Here is a 13,829-nt window from a genome sequence, read left to right as displayed (position 1 = left end):
TTCAATTATTTTAAATATTTCAGGGCAGACAGGATGTGCATGCATTCATGAATATTTCAATCCCTCCTATAAAGGAGGGGGCCACTTGTCCACTACCGACAAGGGAGCGTGCACGCTCCTTATCTGAGCTGTGGGACATTCACGCCCAAACCTGAATGTCTGTTCTTGAGTCAGGGAAAAAAATAAATGATCAAAAAAAAATATATTAATATTCTTTTCTCTCTCTCCATCTGGCCTCAGTTATGTGAAGCAGCAGCAGCAGCAGCAGCAAGCACAGATATGAGGCTGTCAAACCCCCTCCATCACGCCTTCAATCTCTGTTTGCATTTTCGCACCCCTCCTTTTTCGAACGTGGTCAGAAGACGGCCACCAAATTGCTTCGTGCGTAGGAGCCGCGGCTGAACTCGTGGGAGAAGTGACAGCAAAAGTAATTACGACGGGCACAAGCAAAAGGAAAAACTGACAACAAACAATCTCCCATCAACTCTGAAAGTTGTGACAGATTCTTAAGCTGTACATTTATATATCCCCCTCCAAAATGAGATATAGCATGCGTTAACCTCCTCCTCCCAACCCCTCGCCTCTATTTCCGACAAAAGGGGGATCCTGTCAAAATGAGATCTGCCTCTCACTGTAATTATGCCCCCCCAACACCCTAGTGATATCCACCAAGGTGCGGAAGAATAAACCACATTTTAAGCTTCATACCTAACAGCATTTATACCATCTGAATGATACCCTTCAACTTTCATTAAAAAAAGAACGATTTACAAAAACAACTTTGACTTACATTCCCCCCTTTGGCTCTCCCTCTTCTGCTGTCGTTGCGGTACACTAATCTCAGCTCTTTGAAACCCTGGATTGCACTTGGTTGCACATGCAAGACACTGAACTTGACAAACATCTTACCTTGAATTGCTATTTGTGATCCTATACTCCACAGGCTGGCTGAAGCAAAGCAATGCACGACCCAAATCTCTTCGATTTAGCCCTCCTCAAAACAACAAACACAAGAGCCTGAGATGCAAATCTATTTTCAAATCTTTTTTAGGTCCTTCCTTCAAATTTCCCCTTGATTACTCCCTGCTTTTATAATCCAGTCTTTTTCCCTTTTCCTTGAACGTCCGCTGTTTTCAGTGCCGAGTCTGAAGGATGCTGCCTATCTCTGCGAGACTGGAAAAGGAAAGAGAGAGAGAGAGAGAGACAGAGACGGAGGCAGCTCTCCGTGCGCAAGGTCCTCCCGTCAGTGACTGGAGGCAGCAGCTGCGCTCCAACCTCGAAGAATCCCGCCGTGCACCGCTCCGTTTAGCTCATCCTCCACAAGCGCTCGCATCCTGGACAACTTTCAGACTTGCACACGCAATCCACACTCCACATCCAGTCTGAAAAGCTGACCAAACCTTATTCTGCTTGTTTAATCCGTGTGTCAGTTCTGGATTGTGGGTCTAATTGTCTCGCAGCCGGCACAATGTCTAGATGTTCTGAGTATTGAACACTGTGCGCTCTCTCTCTCTTTCTCTCACACGCTCGCACATATGCACACACACGCTTGCCCTCCCTCTCGCAGTTCTTTCCACCCCCTCCATCCATCCATCTCTCCCTCCCTTTTTCTCACTCTCACGCTGCACGGGAGTCTGACAATTACTGCATTTGTGCTCAGAGTTCTGTCAAAAATAAAGAATCGCTTCTTGCTCTCCTTAAGCAGGAATAACATGCAGCTCCATATGCATACAACAACCACCCAATGTTGCCAAAAGCTCTTCTCCTGAGCGTGAACACCACCCACCGCTCCAAGGAGAAAACTGTACCGGCACCGGCGGAAGGGTCACTATTCAGTGTTGGCCAACTGTCAAGCGTGATTGAGGAGGTAGATGAAAATAGAAGCAGATGAAGCAAGCAGATCAGAGCACTTGCAGGAAGCAAGGACAATACGCATCGAACAGCGACCGTGGAATCATATAATTAGCGGCATAAACAAAATTGCCAATTCCCTTATCGCCTCGACACACATATGCACTGAGAAAAGCCTCCGGGGGGCTAGTGAATGGGAAGCAGTGGCAGAACTAATAAAAAAACAAAACAAGGATTGGCCTGAACAATGGTAAGACGTGGAAAAGACTCGCCGTATCTGGGCCTGACCGGTATTCATATATGCAAACAAACAAAATGAACGAGGATGGCATACTGTATTTGACCTGCAAAGCTGATTTTATACTACTTTTAATGAACGATTCGGTAAAATTCTGATATGTTGAGGTGTGGGTAGCATCTATTTACAAATGCTTATACTATTCTTAGCATTAAAGATGCAAGTTTTCAATGTTACATTGAGGTTAACATTTACAGTAGGATCATCTTACGTAAGAATGAACTGTATATACCAAAGATGTCCAAACTTGATCTGGGATGGTTGTTGTCCTGTAGAGTTTAGTTCCAACCCCAATTAGATACACCTAAACCAGCTAATCAAGCTCTTTCTAGGTATACTAGAAACTTCCAGGCAGGTGTGTCGAAGAAAGTTGGAACTAAACTATGCAGGACACCAGCCCTCCAGGACTGAGTTTGCTCACCCTTGGTGTACACTCACAACTCTTACAATCACAATATTGTTCACATTTCAGCATGATAAACAACCTAATAAAGTTAATGACATGAGTCTTTCTAAACTTTAAATGGCACAAGACTGCAAAACACTACGATATTTTATGTATTCATTTGTTTCAATATGAATAATATAATTTATATCAATATGTAATATTTTCTGATGTAGACAATTGTTGATTGATAGGTTTAAAATAGTTAGTTCACGCACAAAAAAAAATCAATTACGTTCATAATTGCCTTGATTCATCTTCGAAATACAAATTTAGATATTTTAGATGAAATCAGAGAGCTCTATCATTCTCAATAGAAAGCAAGTTCAGAATAAATACCAAAAAACATCTTCGAAACAGACCAAATGCTGTCAGTGAATTTAGCTGGAATATTATGAAGCTACAAGAATATACCTGTGCACTCTATACTGACACTGAGAAGAATAAACTGCTAAATAAGTTATTTTGTTTTATTTGTACATGGAAATGTACCTGATGATATTAAGATTGAACCATTGAAGATATGTGACCTGCTTTGAGATATATATTTTTTTGTATTTTTCTGGACTTTGAATGAGTTTGGGACCTATGGAGGATGAGGGAGCTCTAAGATTTCATCTACACGGTAAAACAACGTAGGGTTTCTCCATACATTCACAAAAAAAAAAAAAAAAAGAAACAATAATATTAAGCCACTGAAACCACTGAAAATATTTTAGTTGTTTTGAATAATTAATTAATTTATTTATTTATTATCTATTTTTGTATTTTTCAGAATGAGTTGTGACCTATGGAAGATGAGGGAACTCTTAGATTTCATCTACACTGTAAAAAAATAGGTTTCCACGCAATCCATTCAATAAAAAATGTCAGATAGCTTGATAATATTAAGACTGAACCACTAAAGATGTATGTCTTGTTTTGAGTATTTAATTAATTATTTATTTATTTATTTTGTATTTTCTGAATGAGGATGGAATGAGTTGGGACCTAAAGTATGGAGAATGAGGGAGCTCTCAGATTTTGTCTACACTGTAAAAATTGTAGGGTTTCACACAATGAATTAAAAAAAGTCAGATAGCTTGATAATACTATGATTGAATCACTAAAGAGATTTGTATTGTTTTGAGTATTTATTATTTTATATATATATTTCTGGACTTTGAATGAGTTGGGACCTCTGGAGGATGAGGGAGCTCTCAGATTTCAACAACACTGTAAAAAATGTAGGGTCCACACAATTCATTCATAAAAAAAGTAAGATAGCTTAATAATATTAAGGTATAACCACTGTAAATATATGTCTTGTTTTGAATATTTTATTAATTTATATATTTGTTTATTTATTTTTATTATTTTTCTGGACATTGAGTCGGGACCTATGGAGGATGAGGAAGCTCTCAGATTTCATGTACACTGTAAAAAATGCAGGGTTCCACACAATTCATTCATAAAAAAAATGTCCGATAGCTTGATAAAATTAAGATTGAACTACTAAATAGATGTCTTGTTTTGAGTATTTTATTCATTCATTCGTTCATTCATTCATTCATTCAGTCATTCATTCGTTTACTCATTAATTTATTTATTCATTTATATATTTATTTATTTTTGTATATTTTTGGACTTTTAATGTGGGGACCTATGGTGGATGAGGGAGCTCTCAGATTAATCTACCCTGTAAAAATGCAGGGTTCCAAACAATTAATTCATATGGTCCCAGCACAAATCAACACAAGTTAACTTTATAGATTTAATAAACTTAAGTAGATAGAAAATGATAAAAATAAGGTCCCAACAAAAGTAAAAAATTGTGTTGTTTCAGCTCATTTTACATAAGTAGTTTGAAAAAAAAAAAAAAAAAATATATATATATATATATATATATATATATATATATATATATATATATATATATAGCTAAATAATTTGTAATTTGTTAAAAATGAACTATGATCTTGGAGGTTTGAAACAACATGAGGGTGAGTAATTAACAACATCATTTTTAGGTGAACAAACCCTTTTAAAATGCTTATTCATTGCTTCTTCTTTACAAAAGTTTTAAAAGTTTCAAAATGTATGCAAGTAATAAAAAACTAATATGCGGTCATTTAAATATAAACCTTGAATCTGCCATGATAAGATGCAGCAGCCATTCTAGAAACTAGCACTAGCACTTTTATGAACCCTTTTTTACTGTAAATTTAGGTTATCATGCAACTTTAATCAACCTGCACCTTTCAAATCCAAGAGAACTGGAGCAGTTTGCATAAGTGAAGACCACACGAACAGCACACAAGGGGTAGAAGCTCATTCGTGAAGATGTGTACCTGTTTTGACCATTGGCTGTTTAATAAAATATTAATAGAGTCAATTTTACCAATGTCATTTTGCCCACTTTCTGGAATAAAAGGATATTAAGTATGTGAGTCTCTAAAATAACATAACAGATGGAGTCTTTTATTCAGGGATGAAAAAGAATATGAAATTCCCTATGATTTTAGTTTGGTTGAATACGTTTGAATGCTTTATTTAGAAGCAGTGTTTGTGTACTGCTGTCTACCAACTGAACACAATTAAAATAAATTAGAGCCAGAGAAAACTCAGATAATGTGACTACTAGAATATATATGTTCTTTCTAAAGATGATCAAGAGTCAAAATCTGTAAATATTTCAACGTAGTGTGTTCATTTGTATCCAACCTCTTCATGTCCTATGAGAAAATGCATGTAATTACCAAAAGCCTTCAAGTTCACCGTTTTAATTATTGGCCATCTGGCAGCAGGCATTAAAACTCACCAGAAATCCATCAATCCCTACAATGTCACAGTACAAAGATTTAACAACTGCTTATCACATTGCTCAATGAATAATTATGGCCTCAATGTTTTAGTCATCTTTTGTGCTGATTAGTCATGACGCTTTACATCAAAACCGAAACAACAAAAACAACCGACCATAACTGTTCAGATTTACTCTAAACAATTGAAAGCGATATTAATATTACAGAGTATAGTTTGTAATGCACAGTGTGTCACTGTGGACATAATCCGTATTGCACGAAGTCAAGATAAAGATACTGTATAATTCAATGTGGTGAAACATGCTTACTTTATGATTACCACCAGTGCTTTGTGTAACTAAAGGGGCATTTACACGAGAGATGGACTCATTGATACTGCATTATCAATGTTAATATATAAATCTGATATAAATTCATTGTCGTTTTCTGAATTATTTACAAATTATTTTTTTTTTTTCTTTAAAGGACACCTATTATGCAAAAATTACTTCTATAAGTGGCTTAAATACAGTTGGTATTTTTAAAAAGACGTCTGGGAGCCCTCTCATCTCATTTGAATCTAAGGCGACGAAAATTAAAATGACACAATTTAGATCCAAACCTAAAAGAAAGAGTTGCAAAGAGTTAATATATATATATATATATATATATATATATATATATATATATATATATATATACACACAAACACACACACACACACACTCACACACACATATATATATATATATACATATATATATATATATATATATATATATATATACATATATATATATATATATATATATATATATATATATATATATATATATATATATATAGGGTATTTTAAGCTAAAACTTCACATATAACTAACCATAACTGTTCAGATTTACTCTAAACAAATGAAAGCAATATTGATAGTACAAAATACAGTGTGTCACTGTGGACATAATCTGTATTGCATGAGGTCAATATAAAGATAATGTATAATTCAATGTGGTAAAACATGATTATGGTCATTGCCAGTGCTTTATCTTACTAAAGGGCCTTTTACAGTAGAGATGGACACTGCGTTTACACTAGGGATTATAACTGCATTATCAGTAATTATATAGATACATCTGGTATCAATTGGTTGTTGTTTTCTTCATTTTTTTCTAATTATTCAGTATTATTTTCAATTATTCAGTTTTTATTTTTCTTTAAAGAGCACCTTTTATGCAAAAATCACTTTGTTTAAACACAGATGTGTGGCAACAGTGTGTGAATATAGCCAGATTTTAATAGTGAAAATGTATTAATTCTATTTTATATAATCAAACTTCATAAAAACAGTCTGTAGAAACACTTTGACATTCTCCCATTGTACATGCCATCAGAGGGGGAAAGTCCTGTCCATTGGTGATGATCTCTATGTCATTAGCATTAACAGTCCTGAGTGAGAAACAGCTGTCCGCTATTCTAGTTTTTACACCCTACAGGCCAGAGTTTATGTCATGCCCTTTTTTGTAAAGAGCGGTGCGGAGCCCTCTTATTTCATTTGAATTTAAAGCGACAGTCATCAAAACAGCACAATTTGAATCCAAGCCTAAAAGGGAGAGTTTCAAAGAGTTAGAAAAAATATATGTGTGTGGGGTATTTCGAGCTTAAACTTCACATACAACCAAATATAACTGTTCAGTTTTACTCTAAACAAATGAAAGCAATATTGGTAGTACAGAGTCTAGTATGTAATGTACAGTGTGTCACCGTGGACATAATCCGTATTGCATGAGGTCAAGATAAAGATACTGTATAATTCAATGTGTTGAAACATGATTACTTTATGATCACCGACAGTGCTTTATCCACTTAAACTCTGCTGCTATTTGGAGATTTCCGCCTGGATTTTGCCTACCCAAATTTAAAAGCTTCCCAAATCCACATGCAGAGGTGTAAATGCAAAAATTTGGTATCATTTTAAAGAAAACCCTTTGAATTTTCATAAAACACTATTGAAAGTGTTTAAAGTAACTGTATATGACGTCTGCGTTATAATAAACACCTAAAAAAAAGAGGCGCTTTTTGTATTTTTTTTATAAACTCAAATTTGAAAGTGTACCTTTTAGGTTCTGTGTGGTCTAGCGTGCTGTAATTAGTTTTGGTGGTTCATGCACATGTCTGTATTCATAGGAAAAAAAAAAATGTCTCTACCATAATCTATGCAAAAGTTATTGCTTTTCAACTGATAAGAGGTGCTGTACAAGCCACAGAGACCGATCCTTGTTTACATATTTCACTATTCTTTTGTTTGATCAAACATAATTCACTGTGTTTGGACCACATCAGACAAATAAAAGGATTACTTATGCACATCACCTCAAAAACAGGGGAGAATGGCCCTGAAGGGCACAGCATAAGGTAAGAGATGACAGCTGTCTGTGCTATCTGGGGCTGCTTATTGATCATAAATGTATTGTTTACATATCTGCGCCATGGAAACACCACAATTCATTCAACAACTGTTTGGCATATGAATATAATTCAGTAAAAAGAATGCTAGAACTGTATGAGCACCGGCAAGAGCTTTCATTTGAGCTACAACTTGTACATGTGTCATATAAAAAAATATGAAAATGAGCCAATGTAAAATACCCAGCTCCGGTATCCAAAATACTGTGTATTTAAGTATAAATAACTTTTATACTGTAGAATAAAAACCAAAGTGATGCATATGTGCATAAAATATAGATTCTACACTTTCAAACGACTCCCCTTACGGGGGTCTGGTGCAACGCTAGCCCTTTAAATCTGAAAGCGAAAGTCGATGACGTCACGGACCCGGTACCGGGTTCGCAGAGTTTAAGGGTGCTTTCACACCTACACTTTTGTTTTGGAACGTATCTCGTTTACCCAGTTACCGCGGTTTGTTTGGCATATGTGAACAGGGCAATCGCGCTCTGTTCCGCGCCAAAGTAATTGCTCCGAGATGGCTTGAATGAGGTGGTCTCGGCTTGATTGAAACGAACCCTGGAGCGGTTCGATTGCAGTGAGAAAGCGATCCGATCCGAGCGCGATTATATGACAGTGTATTATGGATATGTAATAGGCTTACGGCTATATGAAGGGAGAATTATGAGTAGGGCGGGAAGTTTCGCAAGTCTCCGGATGCCCGCAAACGAGTGATGATCTCCCGGCGTCTCCCTCCCGGTCCTCAAATAGGCATTGTCGCGCACCCTTTTCACCCCTCCCCACCGCGTCTCTCCTCAGACACGTTGCACGCGTGCACCCTATCAATCACCACCAATCCACCACCTCTCCTGACAGCTTAGCGGGACGCTGCAAAATAAACCCTGACACTCTGACTAATGTAAGGAGAGTTTACTCGCACGTGACTTGTTTTAGCTCTTTTGGTCCAATTAGAAACTTTGCAGTGTGAAAGCGAACCGCTCCAAGAGAAAAGAGCAACAATGTAACAATTGTAATCTCTGTTTCGGAACAACTGAATCGATTCACAGGTGTAAAAGCACCCTAAGTGGTTATCTTACCAGGGCCATTTACACTAGTTGTGTGGCAAGTGTGCGAGAATAGACGGATATTTATTTTAATGGTGAAAATGTTGTAATTCTATTTTACATAATCACACTTCATAAAACGTTTGATTGACATTCTTCCTTTGTATATGTCATCAGAGGGGAAAAGCCCCAACCAGTGGTGATGATCTCTACCTCATTAGCATAAACAGCCCTGAGTGAGAAGCAGCTGTCCGCTATCTGAGTTTTTACACCCTACCTTACTAAGTTTATGCCATGTTCTCTTTTGTAAATAGGGTTGGGAGTATAATCTCATTTGAATTTAAAGCGATTGTCACCAAAATGGCACAATTTGGATCAAAGCTTAAAGGTGCAGTCAAAAAGAATAATAAAAAAATATATGTGTGAGGTATTTTGAGCTGAAACTTTACATACACACTCTAGAGACATCAGAGACTTATTTTACATCGTATAAAAAGGGGCATAATAGGTCCCCTTTCACTGGACTGTGTCTAATTCCTGTTAGAAGTAAACACCTCTTTAGCTAAGATTATGTACAAAAACAAAAATAAAGAAATAAATGAACTCAAAATGCACAAACAAAAATGTTAATAAAACTGTATTTTTTTCTGAAATGTCTTTCTGGGGGATTCTTGGTGGTTTCTTAATATGAATGCTATAAATAATTACAATTAAATAGAAAGCTAGAGTTGGTTTAGAAAAAAAAAACTGGAGGAAAACAGCCTGTAGATTAGGAAATCTTTAACAATGTTCAGCTTTTATGATGGTATTATAGTTTATTTTAAATGTATGTTCGAAATGATTTAATGAAAAAAAATCTAAACAATTTACATGTTTATTTATTTAAAATGAACGAAATGAATGAACGAAAGAAATGAATGTTTATATTGAGTATGCATACTTAATATAGTGTAATGTAATGGAATGTAATGTAATATAACATTGAGTGGCAACACAGTGGCACAGTAGGTAGTGCTGTCGCCTCACAGCAAGAAGGTCACTGGTTTGAGCCTCGGCTGGGTCAGTTTACATTTGTGTGTGAAGTTTTCATGTTCTCCCTGAGTTTGCGTGAATTTTCTTTGGGTGCTTCGGTTTCCCCCACAGTCCAAAAACATGCGGTACAGGTGAATTGGGCAGGCTAAATGGTCCGTAGTGTATGAGTGTGAATGAGTGTGTATGGATATTTCCCAGAGATGGATTGCAGCTGGAAGGGCATTCACTGGGTAAAAAAATATGCTGGATAAGTTGGCGGTTCATTCCGCTGTGGCAACCCCAGAATAATAAAAGGACTAAGAACTATGAATAAATGAATAAATAATATAATTCATAGCTATTTGTTACTGGTTAATAGCTAAAACATCCATGCTAACTTTTTACAATTTGTAATGTCAATGTTTTTGTCATACATTTTATTTGCTATTAGGTTCCAATTAAATAGTTAATAATTTTACTGCTTTTAATTAAAACATACATTATTTGTGCCAATGTGGAACTTTATTCATTTATCATATTTTGCTTTTAATGGCCAGTATGTGTCATGTCAATGTGATATGACTTAAGTATTGTGGTTTTTGAATACCAAAAGTGCCACAAACAAACAAACAAACAAACAAACATGTTTTTATGTTACTTTAACTTGTAGTAATAAGTTATAATCATATTGTTGAGATGTAGTTAATTTGATTCAACTGAAAAATTAGGCAGCAAGATGTTTTTCAAGTGTGTAAGTAAATAAACAAATTGTTGTTGTATAAATATAGTTGGTGTTGTAGTGTATTTTAAATGTAAGTTTGAAACGATTTAATAAAAAAAATTCTAAACATTTTTATTTATTTATTTATTTATTTATTTATTTATTTATTTATTTATTTATTTATTTATTTATTTATTTTTTATTTTTTTATTTGCTTGCTTGTTTGTCAATTTATTTATTTGTTTGTTGATTTATTTATTTAATTAATTAATTATTTGTTTGTTTTTTGTTGATTTATTTATTTGTTAATTTATTGATCTTTTTTGCTTTTAATGGCCATTATGTGTTGTGTCAATTTGATATGATTTAAGTATTATCATTTTTTAATACAAAAAAATTGCCACAAACAAAATTTTAGCGATGTCCCGATCAGGTTTTTTGCCCTTGATTTTGAGTCATTTGATTTTGAGGATCTGCCGATACCAAAACCTGATCCGATACTTCTAAAATACATTAAAACAAAGAATAAAGAGGACCAAAGAAACAGATCCAGCTTTAAGCTGTATAGAAGTGTCTTGAAAAAATATCTAGTCAAATATTATTTACTGCCATCATAGCAAAAATAAAATAGATCAGTTATTAGAAATGAGTTATTAAAAATATTATGTTTATTAATGTGTCGAAAAAAATCTTCCCGCTTTTAAACAGAAATTAGGTAAAAAAAATAACAGAGAGGGTAATAATTCAGGGGGGCTAATAATTCTGACTTCAACTATATATATATATATATATATAATGATTTTTTTGCAGTATTTCCAAGTAGTTTGTTGTGAATCTGTGTGAATGTAAATTGTTTTAACAACTCTTGTTTGAATGGAAAAATAAGAAAAATGTGTTAATGTTACGGTGTAAACATATGCTTTTCAGCATGAACTTATAAAGAACTGCTAAATGGTGCAGTATTGATGATCTTCACTCAACAGAAGCTCATCTCTAAGAGAAGCAGCGCAAAGGCCTGATTTTCTCCCTCCTGTGGTGCTGATAATGGAGGAGAAGACAGATTTGGCCTGATCCACGTCTAAAGAGTTGTTTTAGCCTCGCAATCAAAAGTTTTAGGACAAAACCATTCCAACAAGGGCAAACAGAGAGTGTTTAGTATTTCTAATCAATGCTGAATAAGAGTGAAAAACCTAGAAACTGTGCCAAGCCATCGAGCATCCATTCACAAATGACTATGATTGAGATGATCTGCCGGCCAGCAGCAAGATGCAGAACAGCTAATAAATGACTTCAGATAACAGTGACGGCAAAGCAGTCGGCTGAAAAGTGACAATGACTTCTTTTGAAAAGATATTAAACAAATATTAAAGGAATAGCTTTCATCATTTATCACCTTTTTATTTGTAACACTAGGCTGTAAAAAGCACTCGTATTTTATACTACCCTTCGCAGTTTTGCCATTTTTAAAATGTTTTAGGTGCACCAAGAATCCCTTTATCAATAGTCATGTGAAAGCAATAACAAAATCTGCATACTACCATCTCAAAAACATTGCAAAATGTAGAAACTTCATGCTTTTATCAGCAGCAGGGTGGATTACTGAAATGGACTCCTCATCGGCCTTCTCAAAATGACAGTCAGACAGTTGCAGCTCATACAGAACTCTGCGGCCAGAATTCTGACCAGAACCAGAAAGTCAGAGCACATCTCGCATGTCATCAGGTCTTTACACTGGCTCCCAGTTACATTCAGAATAGATTTTAAAGTATTACTACTTGTCTATAAATCACTAAATGGCCTAGGATCTCAATAAATTACAGATATGCTCATTGAATACAAACCTAATAGATCACTCAGATCTTTAGCATCATATAAACTAGAAATTTCAAGAGTTGTCAAAGCAGGGTGAATCTGCCTTCAACTACTGCAACCCTACTGCTGGAATCAGCTTCCAGAAATGATCAGATGTGCTCCAACATTAGACACGTTCAAATCCAGACTGAAAACACATCTGTTTAGCTGTGCTTTTACGAAATGAGCTCTGTGCTACATCTGACAGATCACACTATTGTGTCTTTCTTTTCTTTTTAATTCTTTTTATAACCTGTTTTAACACATTTGAATCTGTTTTATACTATTTGTCTATATTTTTTCTTTTATACTTAGAATTAGATACTTAGAATATACTTAGAATTTTATACTTAGAATTTTATACTTATAATTAGACTCTTTTATTCCTGTTCATGTAAAGCACTTTGAATTGGCATTGTGCATGAAATGTGCCATATAAACAAACTTGCCTTGCCTTGCATTTATTTATTCAAAACAGTGAAATTATCAAACAATTTAATGGAAACTAATAATAAAAAAATAATTATATAAATAAAATATATATAAAAACTATTGACATTTTACAAATATGTTTGTAAAATAGACGACTTGCATCGATCTTTTAATTCTTGAAAATTAACAAACAGCTAAATATTATATTATATTATATTATATTATATTATAATATTTTATATTGTATAGTTATATATAATTTCAAAATAAATAGTTTGCAGTTTTTTAACTTTTGATAATTGTATGCCTACTCAATATAACCATTAATTTCTAAATAAATATATGTAAATAAATAATATAAAAAGTTAATTAAATTAAATTAGGTTAAATTAAAACAAACAAACAAACAAACAAATAAATAAATCAAACAGACAAGCAAACAAACAAAACCTTATCCCAAACTTTTGAAGACTTTTAACTTTTTGAATATATATAAAGAGCCATTTTGTATACTCTAAAGTTCCACATTGATACCTAAAGCCGGATGACAGTTGGAAGTATCGCACACTAGACACGTACATTTACATGATGTTTAATATTGTAACTATCAGATGGCGCTATGTCAAGCGGCTGAAATATAAACAGTGTCACGGCTAATAGAAACCTTTAAAATTCTAAAATGCATAGCGCTGCATGGCGCTGCGTAGCGTGACTCGGCACGTCACCGAGCGGGGCTTTTGGTGTGCGACCCCCTTAAAGTTATATATTAGTACCTAAAACACAAAAAACTAAAGTGTAGATTTTATATTTCTGACAGTGATAAATAGTATAATAAAAGTTAATAAAAGGGGTAACAATAAGGAAATTTTATAAAACTTAATAATTATAATTATATAATAATTATAAAACAATTACATAATGCTATTTTACATATGCT

At 34.3% G+C, this 13,829-nt stretch overlaps 1 protein-coding gene across 6 annotated transcripts in view; it reads right to left on the bottom strand.

Moving 5' to 3' along the window:
• The window catches only part of si:ch211-170a17.1, an 830,126-nt gene that overhangs the window by 579,798 nt on the left and 236,499 nt on the right, over positions 1 to 13,829 (bottom strand). For 3 of the 6 annotated variants that reach the window (XR_015507870.1, XR_015507871.1, XM_087282056.1), the window contains exon 1: positions 910 to 1,510. The exons of 1 other annotated variant lie outside the window; for it this stretch is intronic. The gene's annotated coding sequence lies outside the window, so the exon portion shown is untranslated. Of the gene's footprint in view, positions 1 to 790; positions 890 to 909; positions 1,511 to 13,829 lie in introns of those variants that run through there. 2 more of the 6 variants (XR_015507872.1, XM_087282058.1) reach the window with 1 other exon arrangement.

This window comes from Danio rerio, chromosome 14 (genome assembly GCF_052040795.2).
Source record: "Danio rerio strain M-AB ecotype USA chromosome 14, GRCz13ab, whole genome shotgun sequence".
NCBI lineage: Eukaryota > Metazoa > Chordata > Actinopteri > Cypriniformes > Danionidae > Danio > Danio rerio.
Note: the sequence above shows the minus strand (reverse complement) of the source record. Positions and strands in the feature narration are given on the sequence as shown.